Consider the following 16233-nt stretch of genomic DNA (forward strand, 5'->3'; position numbering starts at 1 on the left):
CCTCCCACAGTAGACGACTCACTGTTTGATAGCTCCTACAGAAGCCTCTACACTGTTTGACTGCCCCAATAGTAGCTCCAACACTGTATGATGGATCCCACAGTAGCCCTACACTCTATTACAACCCCACAGTAGCCCCAACACTGTATGATATCCCCATCAGTAGCTCCTATACTGAAAGATGCTCCACATAGAAGTCCCACCACTGTTTGATTGCCGAAACAGTAGTTCCCACTCTGTAAGATGGCCACACAGTAGCCCCCACACTGCATGATGGCCTCTCACAGTGGACCCCTCAATGTTTGATGGATGCAAAAATTTACAATGTATGTTTGCCCCCAGATTCTATCATGGCTCCAACAGTAGCCTTAACACTATTTGATGTCTTCCTTACATTCTTACATTCCAAGATATCCCCAAAGTAGACTTCACACAGCATGATGAATGCCTCACTAATCCCACACTGATTGCAAATACAATAGTACTCCCACTGTATGATGGCCCACAGTAGCCCACAAACTGTCCAATAATCCTCCATAGTAGACCCCACAATGTATTACTGCTCATACATTAGCCCTCATATTGTATAATCACCCCAACAATAGCTCCAACACAGTATGATGGTACCCAAGATAGCCCTCACAATATGATGACCCCACAGTAGCCCCATGGTGGCCTCCTTAGTAGCATTCACACTGTTGGAAGGTCCCCACAGTAGTCTTCACACTATTTGATTCCACAAACAGTAGTCTTCACACTGTATGATGACCCCCACAATAGACCCCACACTGTATGACGTTCCTTATAGTAGCTTCCACTATATATTATGACCCCCACAGTAGTCTTCACAATAGCCACCAAACTCTATGAGTCTTCATACAGTAAGATGGTACCAAAAGCAGGCCTGATGCTGCATGATGGCCCCCAGCAGCATCCACACTGTATGCTGGCCCTCACAGTAGTCCCCATAGTGTATGAAGTCACCAAACTGTTTAATAGACTCCCACAATAGACTCCACACTATTGATGTCCCCACAGTTTTCCTACAAGTAATGTCCTGCTGAATCGACTATCAGACATCGGCAAGACTGGCAGACCATTGCTTCACTGAAGACTCATTCTAAAGGTCACTGACCTACAGTGACTTTCAGCTTAAATAACAAAGAGCAGTAGTGCAGGGAAATCGGGCTTTCATGCTCTATTGCAGATGTTAACTGTAGTGGTGTGCTGCGCACTCTGATACATCTGAATGTCTTGGTCATTTTGGGTGGGTCCCTCTGAGTGAGGTTGAATAATTCCTCTCTGTGGTGTGAAGGTGTTGGAGAAGAAGCAAGGATGTTTCCGACCTTGAGCATCCTTCTGGAAGAGGACTGCTCCAGCTCCAACATATGATGAGGCATGCACCTCAATGATAAATGGTTTATCAACATCGGATGTAAAATGGGAGCACTAGTGAAGTGTAACTTAATAGAGAGAAAGGCCTTGGAGACCTCCTCCGACCACAATTTGGACTTTGCTCCATTCTTGGTGAGGGCAACCAAGGGAGCTACCAAAGTTGAGTAGTGGGGAATGAACTGGCAATAATAAATTATGAACCCCAAAAAGCGCTGCACCACTTTAAGAGAATGGGATTCCTGCCAGTCCATCACAGCCTATAGCTTGGCAGGATCTATGGCCAATCCCCGGGCAGAGATGATATAACCCAGGAAAGGCAAGGACTCCTGCTCAAACACACAGTTGTCCAACTTGCCATAGAGGGAGTTTGCCTGTAGGAGGTCGAAGACTTTGCAAACATCTCTCCGGTGGGAGTCTATACCTAGAGAGTAGATGAGAATATCATCCAGACAGAGTAAGGCTGAGGTGGTGAGCATATCCCGGAAGATATCGCTCACAAAGTCATGGAAAAAAGCAGGAGCATTACAGAGCCCGAAGGTCATCACCAGGTATTCATAATGCCTATTTCTGGTGTTAAATGCCATCTTCCATTCGTCCCCCTCACAGATGCGAATCAGGTTGTAAGCACCTCACAGATCAAGCTTAGTAAATACCCTCACTCCCCGCAACCTATCAAAGAGCTCAGATATCAGAGCCAGAGGATATTTGTTCTTAACGGTGATGGCGTTAAGACCCCTGTAATCAATGCATGGACATAGTTCTCCGTTCTTCTTCTGCATGAAGAAGAATCCCTGCCTTGCAGGTGACACTCACTTCCTAATGAATCCTCTTGCCAGGTTCTCTTGGATGCATTGGGTCATCGCCTCAATCTCCGGGAGAGATAGGTGATAGACTCAAACCTGGGGAGGCTTTGCACCAGGCAAGAGGTCAATAGGACTGTCATAGGGGCGGTGGGGTGGAAGGGTCTCCGCAGCCCTCCTGCAGAACACATCCGTATAGGGCCAATATTGCTTGGGGAGAGAGTAAAGATCTGGGGGTACTTCAGTAGTAACAACCTGAACGCACTCCCTCAGACATCTACCCTCAAAAGATTTACTCCATCCCAGAATTCTCCCTGAGGACCACTCTATATGAGGAGAGGTGTAGCATGGCCATGGTATACCTAACAGGACCTCACCAATTCCCTCAGGAATGACTAACAGGAAGATAATCTCCTGATGGGATGGAGACATGGATAAAGTAAATGGGATGGTCTGATGTGTTATCTGTGAGGGCATTGTCGACCCATTTACCACTCGTACGGTCACAGGTTTGGCGAGCATCACTAGGTGTATTGCGTTCAGTTGGGCAAAAGCAGATGACATTAAATTGCCATCTGACCCGGAATCCACACAAAGCTCTAGCGTAAGAGTGGATGGGCCTATGGTAATTAATCCCTTGAAGGACAGTTTGGAAGAAAATGTCACCGTGTCAAGTGTACCTCCTCCTACAACCACTAGACGCTGACATTTTCCCGACCACTGGGGACATCTGGAGGAAAGATGTCCTGACTGCCGGCAAACATGACAGACCTTGTGTGCACGAACGGTCCGGGACTTAGATCCCGCTCGTGACACCTCCATGGCCTCATGTGGCTCGAATGCCTTAACCGGAGATTCCAGAGGTTTGGCGAAGGTGGGAGCCAGTCGAAACCTTTGCCTACACTGGGCTCGCTCCAACCGTCGCTCATTAAACTACACAGCTTACTGTCGCCAGTAAACTTATCTGGCAAAGGCAGGCAGGATAAGGTCGGAACGGGGGGGGGGGGGGGCAGTGGACAAACTAGATGCAGCCACGCTAGCAGCCTAAACAGCTACTGCGGTAACATCCACAGCTGAGGTTGTGCGCTCAAGAGCTGCCAACCTGCCCTCCAGCTGCTGGATGTACCACTGCAGTCGCTGTTCGTCCCCCATTACTAGCCAGACCCTGGCACTAGTATAATGTTAGGGCTGGTGGAATGCACTTAATAAAATAAAGAGATATGAGGTGCGTTCGCAGCTCAGGGTCCACCGTGCAGAGATGGAAGATGCTGCTAAGTAATGCCGAAACAAGATGGAGGATGAACACTTGCTTACACGTGGGTTAGACTTCACCCATTGTGAATGGAAGCAAACTCTGTTGCTTCACAAAGTCGCTAAAGGAATGCTGTGCCCTGTTAGCAATCACAGGGTGCAGCTGGTAGATGCTAGTGGGATACCTATGATTCACCCCCACTATACCGGTGATTGGACTCACTCTGACCCTCAGTGGCTTTTGAGCCCGCACCGGAGGACGCTCTGAGTCAGATGCTGAGTACAAGCGGGAATTCCCACCCTACACTGACCAGAGGTATAAACATGTCTGTGCCGTCTAGATGTGGCACTGATGGTTTGATCCACCAACCCTAATACCCAAACAACAAGCAGAGTGATGGGGATCATTAAGAAGATTTCACCAGTCTCAAACACACAGCACTCACACACCTAGCCAGGTTTATACTAGTGCATGGCCAAGCGGTCATGCAAACCTTTTAAAGCTGTAGACTTCTGGGACGTTCCTGGTGGTCCAATCGGAGCTGCTACAGGACCTGAGCATGTGAAGTCTGACCTCCAATGAGAGGTCATCCCACAGGCATGCTCCGTAGACGAAAACCAAGACTTATTCCCTGGAACGTCTGCTCGACGCAGATCAATGCTGGTTACAAAGGCTTATCCTGGGATGGCAGCTGTACCAGACGCACAGCCTCAGCTTGAGCCAGACGTTGGGACTGACGTTGCTGCTGAGCAGACTCCACTGCAATGGGAGACCACAGGCAACATGGTTCGAGATTCCTCCTGTGCAGCGGCGGGAACTCAACACCTAACACACTACATTTAGAAAGATCATAAAGGTGAATGCATGTTCGTCTTTGTAAAAACCAAATTAACTCCTGGAGCTTTTTTTGGTTTTGCATTTTTATTTTTCTCTCCTCTTCTTCCCACAGCCATAACTTTTTTCTTTTTCCATCAATATGCCATGTAAACGCTTATTTTTTATGGGGAACAAGTTGTAATTTTGAACGACACCATTGGTTTTACCATGTCGTGTACTAGAAAACGGGAAAAAAATTCCAAGTGCAGTAAAATTGCAAAAAACTGCAATCCCATACTTGTTTTCTGTTTGGCTTTTTTTGCTAGGATCACTAAATGCTAAAACTGACCTGCTGTTATGATTCTCCCAGTTAGACCGGCATCACACTAGCGAGTTTTACGGACGTAAGAGCACATAAAATACGTCCGTAAAACACACCTAACAAACGTCCCAATTATTCTCTATGCCCCTGCTCCTATCTGCCGTATTTTACTGATCAGTATTATACGGCTTTCTACGGCCGTAGAAAATCGCAGCATGCTGCATTTGTCACCGTATTGCACAAAAAAAAATGCCAATGAAAGTCTATGGAAGCCAGAAAAATACGTATTACACACGGACCAGCAGTGTGACTTGCGAGAAATATGCAGCGGTGTTAGAGAGAAAAGCCGGCAATTCAGTGCGGTGTACAGTAAAATCACACTGATAGCTTACAGTAGAATAGGTAGAATAAATGTGGATACATAGAATAGGTATATATATATATATATATATATATATATATATATGTCAGTGAGACACATATATTTATATATATTAATATTTCATACAGCGCGAGATAGCTTTAAAGCCGGTAATTCAATTGCCGGCTTTTGCTATCTCCTTCCTAAACCTGACATGATATGAGACATGGTTTACATACAGGAAACCATCTCATATCACCTTTTTTTGCATATTCCACACTACTAATGTTAGTAGTGTGTATATGCAAAATTTGGCCGTTCTAGCTATTAAATTAAAGGGTTAAATGGCGGAAAAAATTGGCGTGGGCTCCCGCGCAATTTTCTTCGCCAGAGTAGTAAAGCCAATCACTGAAGGCAGATATTAATAGCCTAGAGAGGGTCCATGGTTATTGGCCCCCCGCTGGCTAAAAACATCTGCCCCCAGCCACCCCAGAAAAGGCACATCTGGAAGATGCGCCTATTCTGGCACTTGGCCACACTCTTCCCATTCCCGTGTAGCGGTGGGATATGGGGTAATGAAGGGTTAATGCCACCTTGCTATTGTAAGGTGACATTAAGCCAAATTAATAATGAGGAGGCGTCAATTATGACACCTATCCATTATTAATCCAATTGTAGTAAAAGGTTAAAAAAAAACACAAGCACATTATTTAAAAGTATTTTAATGAAATAAAAACAAAGGTTGTTGTAATATTTTATTCTACGCTCAATCCACTGGCTGAAGACCCTCGCTCTGTAACAAAGAAAAAATAATAAACCAACAATATACATACCTTCCGAGGATCTGTAACGTTCCACAATGTAAATCCATCTGAAGGGGTTAAAATATTTTACAGCCAGGAGCTCTGCTAATGCAGCGGTGCTCGTGGCTGCAGAACCCCGGGGAATGAAGGTAAAGTAGGTCAATGACCTATATTTACCTTCATTCGCGGTGATGCGCCCTCTGCTGGTTGTTCCTCGAGCGTGGGAACTTTCCTAGAAAGCTTCCAGGCTCGAGTTCATATGAGGACAACCAGCAGAGGGCACCTCACCGCAAATGAAGGTAAATATAGGTCATTGACTGTAAAATATGTACAATATTTTAACCCCTTCAGATGGATTTACATCGTGGGACGTTACAGATCTTCGGAAGGTATGTATATTGTTGGTTTATTATTTTTTCTTTCTTACAGAGCGAGGGTCTTCAGCCAGTGGATTGAGCATAGAATAAAATATTACAACAACCTTTGTTTTTATTTCATTAAAATACTTTTAAATAATGTGTTTGTGTTTTTTTTAACCCTTTACTACTATTGGATTAATAATGGATAGGTGTCATAATTGACGCCTCTCCATTATTAATTTGGCTTAATGTCACCTTACAATAGCAAGGTGGCATTAACCCTTCATTACCCCATATCCCACCGCTACACGGGTATGGGAAGAGAGTGGCCAAGTGCCAGAATAGGCGCATCTTCCAGATTTGCCTTTTCTGGGGTGGCTGGGGGCAGATGTTTTTAGCCAGGGGGGGGGGCAATAACCATGGACCCTCTCCAGGCTATTAACATCTGTCCTCAGTCACTGGCTTTACTACTCTGGCGGAGAAAATTGCGCTGGAGCCCACGCCAATTTTTTCCGCCATTTATCCCTTTAATTTAATAGCTAGAACGGCCAAATTTTGCATATTGATTCTAAGATTGTTTTCTCATGACATATTGTACTTTATGATAACAGTAACATTTCCTCGATATGACTTGCATTTATTTGTGAAAAAAATGGAAATTTGGCAAAAATTTAGAAAATTTTGCAATTTTCAAACTTAAATTTTTTGCCCATAAATCAGAGAGTCATATCACACAAAATAGTTAATAAATAATATTTCCCACATGTCTACTTTACATCAACACAATTTTGGAAGCAAATTTTTTTTTCGTTAGAAAGTTATAAGGGTTAAAAGTTGACCAGCGATTTCTCATTTTTTTTCAACAAATTTTACAAAACCATATTTTTAGGGACCGTATCACATTTGAAGTCACTTTGAGGGGTCAATATGAAAGAAAATACCCCAAAGTGACACCATTCAAAAAAACTGCACCCCTCAAGCTGATCAAAACCACATTTAAGAAGTTTATTAACCCTTCAGGTGCTTCACAGCCTCTAAAGGAACATGGAAGGAAAAAATGAACATTTAACTTTTTAGTCACAAAACGATTTTTTTAATTTTACAAGTGTAAAAGGAGAAAATGGACCACAAAGGTTGTTGTGCAATTTCTCCTGACTATGACAATACCTTATATTTGGGGGAAAACCACTGTTTGGGCGCACAGCAGGGTTCGGAAGGGAAGGAGCACCTTTTGACTGTTTGAACGCAAATTTGGTTGGAATTAATAGCGGACGCCATGTCACGGTTGAAGAGCCCCTGATGCGCGTAAACATTGGAAACCCCCACAAGTGACCCTATTTTGAAAACTTTACCCTTCAAGGAACTTATCTAGCCATGTGGTGAGCACTTTGAACCCCAGGTGCTTCACAGTAGTTTAGAACGTAGAGCCGTGAAAAAAAATCCCATTTTTTCCACAAAAATTATGATTTTACAGCATCGATTTTTTTTTCATTTTTACAAGTGTAAAAGGAGAAAATGGACAACAAAAGTTATTGTGCAGTATGCAGATACCCCATATGTGGGGGAAAAACACTGTTTTGGCACACTGCAGGGCTCACAATGGAATAAGTGACGTTTTGGATTTTGATGGAATGGTCTGCAGGCGTCATGTTGTGCTTGCAGAGTCCCTGATGTGGCTAAACAGTGGACACTCTTCACAAATGACCCCATTTTGGAATCTACACCCCTGATTGAATTTATCTAGAGTAGGGTTGAGTGAAACGGGTCATTAATTTTCATAAGTCGCCGACTTTTGGCAAAGTCGGGTTTCATGAAACCCGACCCGATCCCTGTGTGGGGTCGGCCATGCGGTACGCGACTTTCGCGCCAAAGTCACGTTTCAATGACGCGAAAAGTGCCATTTCTCAGCCAATGAAGGTGGACGCAGAGTGTGGGCAGCGTGATGACATAGGTCTCAGTCCCCATCATCTTAGAGAAGGGCATTGCAGTGATGTGTTTGCTTTCTGCGGCGTCACAGGGGCTATAAAGGGGCGTTCCCGCCGACCGCCATCTTACTGCTGCTGATCTGAGCATAGGGAGAGGTTGCTGCCGCTTCATCAGAAGCAGGGATAGCGTTAGGCAGGGTCCATTAACCCCCAAACCGCTTGTGCTGTAGCGATTTCCACTGTCCAACACCACCTTTTGTTTGCAGGGACAGTGGAGGCTACATTTTTTTTTCCTCAGCGCTGTAGCTCATTGGGCTGCCCTTGAAGGCTCCCAGATAGCTGCATTTCTGCACAGCTTTCTTGTTTGTTTGTCCACACTGTTGACTTTTTTTGTGCAGCAGTCCACTCCTTGTTATTGCTGCCTGCCATACTTTGCTGAGATTACTGCAGGGAGATAGTAATTGTAGGACAGTCCCCTATTTTTTTGTTTCAATATATCTCTTCAAGCCACTTTCTGCCACAGAAAATATACTCTAATACAGTGGCCCAGATTTATTCACTTGTCTCCCTGAAGAAGAAAAGAGTGCAGATTAAAATTGGCAAATCTGTATCAGTGGCAGTCCTGTGTGTGGCACCTGTCTCAAATTGTGTGCCACATTATACCTAGTGTGTAATACTGGGTCAGATTTCTTTTAAATTCTCCCTGAAAAAAAAAATAGTGGGAGATTAAGATTGGCATTTCTGCTTCAGTGCCACTCCTGTGTGTGCCACCTGTCTCAAATTGTGTGCCACATTATACCTAGTGTGTAATACTGGGTCAGATTTCTTTTAAATTCTCCCTGAAAAAAAAATAGTGGGAGATTAAGATTGGCATTTCTGCTTCAGTGCCACTCCTGTGTGTGCCACCTGTCTCAAATTGTGTGCCACATTATACCTAGTGTGTAATACTGGGTCAGATTTCTTTTAAATTCTCCCTGAAAAAAAAAATAGTGGGAGATTAAGATTGGCATTTCTGCTTCAGTGCCACTCCTGTGTGTGCCACCTGTCTCAAATTGTGTGCCGCATTAAACCTAGTGTGTAATACTGGACCAGATTTCTTTTAAATTCTCCCTGAAAAAAAAAATAGTGGGAGATTAAGATTGGCATTTCTGCTTCAGAGCCACTCCTGTGTGTGCCACCTGTCTCAAATTGTGTGCCACATTAAACCTAGTGTGTAATACTGGGTCAGATTTCTTTTAAATTCTCCCTGAAAAAAAAATAGTGGGAGATTAAGATTGGCATTTCTGCTTCAGTGCCACTCCTGTGTGTGCCACCTGTCTCAAATTGTGTGCCACATTAAACCTAATGTGTAATACTGGGTCAGATTTCTTTTAAATTCTCCCTGAAAAAAAATAGTGGGAGATTAAGATTGGCATTTCTGCTTCAGTGCCACTCCTGTGTGTGCCACCTGTCTCAAATTGTGTGCCACATTAAACCTAATGTGTAATACTGGGTCAGATTTCTTTTAAATTCTCCCTGAAAAAAAATAGTGGGAGATTAAGATTGGCAATTCTGCTTCAGTGCCACTCCTGTGTGTGCCACCTGTCTCAAATTGTGTGTCACATTAAACCTAATGTGTAATACTGGGTCAGATTTCTTTTAAATTCTCCCTGAAAAAAATAGTGGGAGATTAAGATTGGCATTTCTGCTTCAGTGCCACTCCTGTGTGTGCCACCTGTCTCAAATTTTGTGCCACAGAACATATACTGTATGAGAGTGGGCCACATTTCTTCAATATTCTCCCAGAAAAAATAAAAAGGGGGAGATTTGAATTGTTAGTGTCTGCATCAGCGTCATTCCTGTTAGTGGCATATCTGTCTGCCACTGATGCTGTGTACTGTTATACATTGGGCCTTATTTTCCCTGCAGTCTGACCCACCTATAAAGGGATATATAAATCCAACAGAAGTTTGAGTTCACCTTGTAACTGGTTTTACAGTAACAAATACCGTTAGTTTAGTTACGTTTTTCAAACAATGAGGAAGTCTGGTGGAAGAGGTCGTGGCCGTGGGCGGTCATTGGCAGCTGGTAATGATGGTAGTGGTGGTGGAGCATCAGGTGGTCATGGGAAAAGCAATATAGCACCTAAGTCTCGAGTTGTTGAGCCAGGTTCGTCGTCTGGCTACATAAGGCCTCGAACGCTCCCTTTTCTGGGAGTAGGAAAACCGCTTTTAAAGCCGGAGCAGCAAGAACAAGTTTTGGCTTTCCTTGCTGACTCAGCCTCTAGCTCTTTCGCCTCCTCTTCTGAAACTGCTAAATGTAAAAGCAGCGCGTCATTAGTGGATGTTCACTGTCAGGGACAAGTCGCTTCCTTGTCTTCTTCACCAAGAACAACAGAGAAGGATGCATCAGGCGACACAACGGGTTACTCCATGGAGCTCTTTACACATATCGTTCCTGGGTTAGAAAGTGAAACAGTTAACAGGCCATGTCCATTACAAGTTGAATTGGACATGGAGTGCACAGATGCACAGCCACAGCCAGATTACTATGCTGCTCCTTTGACTCAGACCAGAACATTGCCCTCGCAGTGTACTGATCCAAAATCAGACCCTGATGAGACTATGGTGCCCCGTCACGAACGCTATACCACCGGCTTACACGGTGTCACAGACGAAGTTGCACACGAGATAGAAAAGGAGGTCATAGATGACCCAGTTGTTGACCCCGATTGGCAGCCATTGGGGGAACATGGTGCAGGCGGCAGTAGCTCTGAAGCAGAGGAGGAGGAGCCGCAGAAGGCATCAACATCATACCAGGTTCCATCTGCCAGGCCCGTATCTGGCCAAAAACGCGTGGCAAAACCAGTTGTAGGACAGCGTGGACATCCGGTTAAAGAAGCTCAGTCTGCAATGCCTGAAAAGGTATCCGATAGTAGAAAGAGTGCAGTCTGGCATTTTTTTTAAACAACATCCAAATGATCAGCACAAAGTCATCTGTCAAAAATGTTCAAATACCTTAAGCAGAGGTCAGAATCTTAAAAGTCTAAATACAAGTTGCATGCGAAGACATTTAACCACCATGCATTTGCAAGCCTGGACTCACTACCAAACGTCCGTTAAGGTTGTAGCACCCTCGGCCAATGAAGCTAGTCAGCAACGCTACATCCCTTCCCTCACTGTAAGCCCACCATTTTCCGCACCACCTGCAGCAAATGTGCAGATTTCGTCGCCAGGCCAAAGCAGTCAGGGAATCACCAGTTTCGTAGTAGGAAACACTGCATGTAGGGCACGAGCAAGAATACCATCTCCAACCCTCTCTCAGTCTGCCATGTCCACCGGCACCCCCGCTAGTTCCACGATCTGCAGCTCTCCAGTACAGCTCACCCTACATGAGACTCTCGTTAGGAAAAGGAAGTACTCATCCTCGCATCCGCATACACAGGGTTTGAACGCCCACATTGCTAGACTAATCTCATTAGAGATGAAGCCCTACCGGTTAGTTGAAAGCGAAGCTTTCAAAGCCCTGATGGATTACGCAGAACCACGCTACGAGCTACCCAGTTGACACTTCTTTTCAAGAAAAGCCATCCCAGCCCTCCACCAGCATGTAAAAGACCGCATCGTCCATGTACTCAGGCAATCTGTGAGTACAAATGTGCACCTGACAACAGATGCATGGACCAGTAGGCATGGCCAGGAACGTTACGTGTCCATCACGGCTCACTGGGTTAATGTGGTGGATGCAGGGTCCACAGGGGACAGCAATATTGGGACAGTTCTGCCTAGCCTACGGTCTAGGAAACAGTTGGCTGTAGGCGTTCGCCCCCCCTCCTCCTCCTCCTCGTCCTCCTGTAGAAGCAAGAGCTCGTCCACAGACCGCAGTCGCACGAGCACTCCATCCGCAGCTGCCACTGTTGCACACGAGGTGTCCCACTATGGGACACCTAGTGGCAAGCATCAGCAGCCTGTATTGCCAATGAAGTGTTTGGGCGACAACAGACACACCGCGGAAGTTCTGTCCGAGTTCTTGCAGAAAGAAACTCAGTCATGGCCGGGCACTGTACATCTTGAGGCAGGCAAGGTAGTGAGTGATAACGGAAGGAATTTTATGGCTGCCATAGCCCTTTCACAACTGAAACACATTCCTTGCCTGGCTCACACCTTAAACCTGGTGGTGCAGTGCTTCCTGAAAAGTTATCCGGGGTTACCTGACCTGCTCCTCCAAGTGCGCAGACTTTGCTCGCATATCCGCCGTTCGCCCGTGCACTCCAGCCGTATGCAGAACCATCAGCGGTCTTTGAACCTTCCCCAGCATCACCTAATCATCGACGTTGCAACAAGGTGGAACTCCACACTGTACATGCTTCAGAGACTGTGCGAACAGAGGCATGCTGTTATGTATTTGTGGGAGGATACACATACACGAGCAGGCAGTTGGATGGCAGACATGGAGTTGTCAGGTGTGCAGTGGTCGAAGGTACAAGACCTGTGTCAAGTCCTTCAGTGTTTTGAGGAATTCACACAGCTGGTTAGTGCAGACAACGCCATAATAAGCATGAGCATCCCCCTAATGCATCTGCTGATGCAAAGTTTGACGCACATAAAGGAGCAGGCGTCTGCAGAGGAAGAGGGAAGCCTTGATGACAGTCAGCCATTGTCTGGTCAGGGCAGTCTACAGGACGAGGTAGCGGGCAAAGAGGAGGAGGACGAGGAGGATGATGGGGATGAGTATTTTTTGTATGAGGAAGCTTCTCCTGGGCCAATAAGAACTGGTGGCGTTGCAAGATCGGGTCCAGGGTTTTTAGGGAGACAAGTGACGTAGATTTGCCTGAAACTGCCCCTCAACCCAGCACAACCGCAGATTTGACAACTGGAGCTTTGGCCCACATGGCGGATTATGCCTTACATATCCTCAAAAGGGACCCACGCATTATTAAAATGATGACCGATGACGATTACTGGTTGGCCTGCCTCCTTGATCCTCGCTATAAAGGCAAATTGCAAAATATCATGCCACATGAGAACCTCGAACAAATATTAGCAACCAAACAAGCAACTCTTGTAGACCGTTTGATTCAGGCATTCCCAGCACACAGCGCCGGTGATGGTTCTCACACGAGCTGCAGGGGGCAACAGGGCAGAGGTGTTAGAGTTGCACAAATCAGAAGTGGCGTTGGACAGAGAGGTTTTCTGACCAGGTTGTGGAGTGATTTCGCAATGACCGCAGACAGGACAGGTACTGCAGCATCAATTCAAAGTGACAGGAGACAACATTTGTCCAGTATGGTTACTAACTATTTTTCATCCCTTATCGATGTTCTCCCTCAACCGTCATTCCCATTTGATTACTGGGCATCCAAAATAGACACCTGGCCTGAATTGGCAGAATATGCATTGCAGGAGCTTGCTTGCCCAGCAGCTAGTGTGCTATCAGAAAGAGTATTCAGTGCTGCTGGTTCAATATTGACCGAAAAAAGGACTCATCTGGCTACCCAAAATGTTGATGATCTAGCCTTCATTAAAATGAACCACTCATGGATTTCGAATTATTTTGCCCCACCTTTCCCGGCTGACATTTAGCTTTCCTATAAAAAGGTCTTGCTTGTGGACTCGTCTTACTGACTGTTCCAATCTCTTAATTTGGAGCAGCTGTTTGTCCAGCATACAACATGTTTACACCTCCTTAAATGGGCTAACTACCCCCACGGGGCCGTGGTCGTGCCACTTGGCGCAAGCACCCGTGAGAGTGCCGTTTGTCTGAAGAGGTGGGTGTGCCCGCTTTGGGTCAACGGCACTGCAACTGGGTCCCTCATAGTACAATAAAGTGTCTCTGGCGGCGGTGGTGCGCACCCAACATCAGACACACCGTTGTAACATGAGGGGCCCTGGGCCTGTACCGCCGGCCACAAGAGAGTTCCCCCCCAGCTCAAACAGTGCTCTACCACTTGCAAAATTATCTCTCACAGCTCCACCAATGTTTAGTCTATGCGCTGACATCCTTCAATGCCTGGCACTGACAATACCAATTTGTTGACATGTATGATGCTAGTTAAAATAGTCAGGGTCAGTATCCTATATTGACACCAGTAAATACTTAGCGCCAAATTACTATGTTTGAAACTCAGCAGAGGAGCCCACCCCTGTACCTAAGTATGCCACCCTTTTGTTTTTTGGCTTTGTTGTTTTGTGAGACATTAACATCTATTTATTTTTTGGGAGTACTAACTGTGTCAGACACTCCTTCCAATCGTCCTCCGCTGACCACACCAATGCTGCCTGTGTACCTCTGCAAGATAATTCAAACTGCTTTGAGCCTAATTTTTTTTATTTTAGGCCTACTAAGTCTGTCTGCGGTCCCTCCTTCCAATTGTCCTCCGCTGAACACAACAATGCTGCCTGTGTACCCCTGCAAGATAATGGAAACTGCTTTGAGGCTTTTTTTTTTATTTTAGGCCTACTAAGTCTGTCTGCGGTCCCTCCTTCCATTTGTCCTCCGCTGAGCACACCAATGCCGACTGTGTACCCATGTAACTTTTTGTCATCCTGCAGTGAGCCTATTTTGTGGTGTAAGGCCTACTAGCAGTGTCTGTCTGCGCCACTTAATACAGCTGTCCTCCTCTAAAAAAAAGTGGCGGATTTTCAGCTTGTCAGAATTATAAAACTGCATTGGGGCCACAAGTTTCGTTGTGGTCTACATACTGAGTTTTCCGCTCCAAGGTGTTCTCTCTGTTGCCTCTCCTTCACTTCTATCTTGAAGCTCTTGTTAAGTAGTTGTTGAAACAACACTGCATTAGGCCTACCAGTTGGGTCTGGGTTGTAGAGATGATGTCTGCCGCTCCAAGGTGTTCTCCAGGTTGCCTCTCCATAGCTTCAATCTTCATGCTCTTGTTAAGTAGTTGTTGAAACAACACTGCATTAGGCCTACAAGTTGGGTCTGGGTTGTAGAGACGGTGTCTCCCGCTGCAAGGTGTTCTCCAGGTTGCCTCTCCATAGCTTCAATCTTCATGCTCTTGTTAAGTAGTTGTTGAAACAACACTGAATTAGGCCTACAAGTTGGGTCTGGGTTGTAGAGATGGTGTCTGCTGCTCCAAGGTGTTCTCCAGGTTGCCTCTCCATGGTGTTCTCCAGGTTGCCTCTCCATAGCTTCTATCTTCTAGCTCTCGTTAAGTAGTTGTTGAAACAACACTGCATTAGGCCTACAAGTTGGGTCTGGGTTGTAGAGACGGTGTCTCCCGCTCCAAGGTGTTCTCCAGGTTGCCTCTCCATAGCTTCAATCTTCATGCTCTTGTTAAGTAGTTGATGAAACAACACTGCATTAGGCCTACAAGTTGGGTCTGGGTTGTAGAGACGGTGTCTGCCGCTCCAATGTGTTCTCCAGGTTGCCTCTCCATAGCTTCAATCTTCATGCTCTTGCTAAGTAGTTGTTGAAACAACACTGCATTAGGCCTACAAGTTGGGTCTGGGTTGTAGAGACGGTGTCTCCCGCTCCAAGGTGTTCTCCAGGTTGCCTCTCTATAGCTTCAATCTTCATGCTCTTGTTAAGTAGTTGTTGAAACAACACTGCATTAGGCCTACAAGTTGGGTCTGGGTTGTAGAGACAGTGTCTCTCGCTCCAAGGTGTTTTCCAGGTTGCCTCTCCATAGCTTCAATCTTCATGCTCTTGTTAAGTAGTTGTTGAAACAACACTGCATTAGGCCTACAAGTTGGGTCTGGGTTGTAGAGACGGTGTCTGCCGCTCCAAGGTGTTCTCCAGGTTGCCTCTCCATGGTGTTCTCCAGGTTGAAAGGATGGTTCACATGGTACCGATATTTAGGAAAGGTAAGAAGATTGATACAGGCAGCTAACGTCCATTAAGCCTGCCATGAGTAATGTGCAAAATTTTTGAGGGAATTATAAGAGATGACCTGCAGAAATATATTGTAGATAGTAATATAACTGATAGCCAGCTTGGATTCATGAAGAATAAGTCATGTTTAACTAACATGTTGAGTTTTTATGATGCGGCAAGTGCAAATCTGGATGTTGGTAATGCGGCAGATGTGATTTACCTGGTCTTTGCAAAGGCATTTGATAATGTTCCACATAACTATATGTAGCTAAATGACAGGAAACAAAGAGTTGTCATAAATGGTACGTTTGCTAAGTGGGATATAGTCAGCAGTGGGGTACTGCTGGGATCAGTGCTTGGGCCTATTCTTTTTTACCTCTTTATTAATGAC

Source organism: Ranitomeya imitator, chromosome 1 (assembly GCF_032444005.1).
Source record: "Ranitomeya imitator isolate aRanImi1 chromosome 1, aRanImi1.pri, whole genome shotgun sequence".
NCBI classification, from domain to species: domain Eukaryota; kingdom Metazoa; phylum Chordata; class Amphibia; order Anura; family Dendrobatidae; genus Ranitomeya; species Ranitomeya imitator.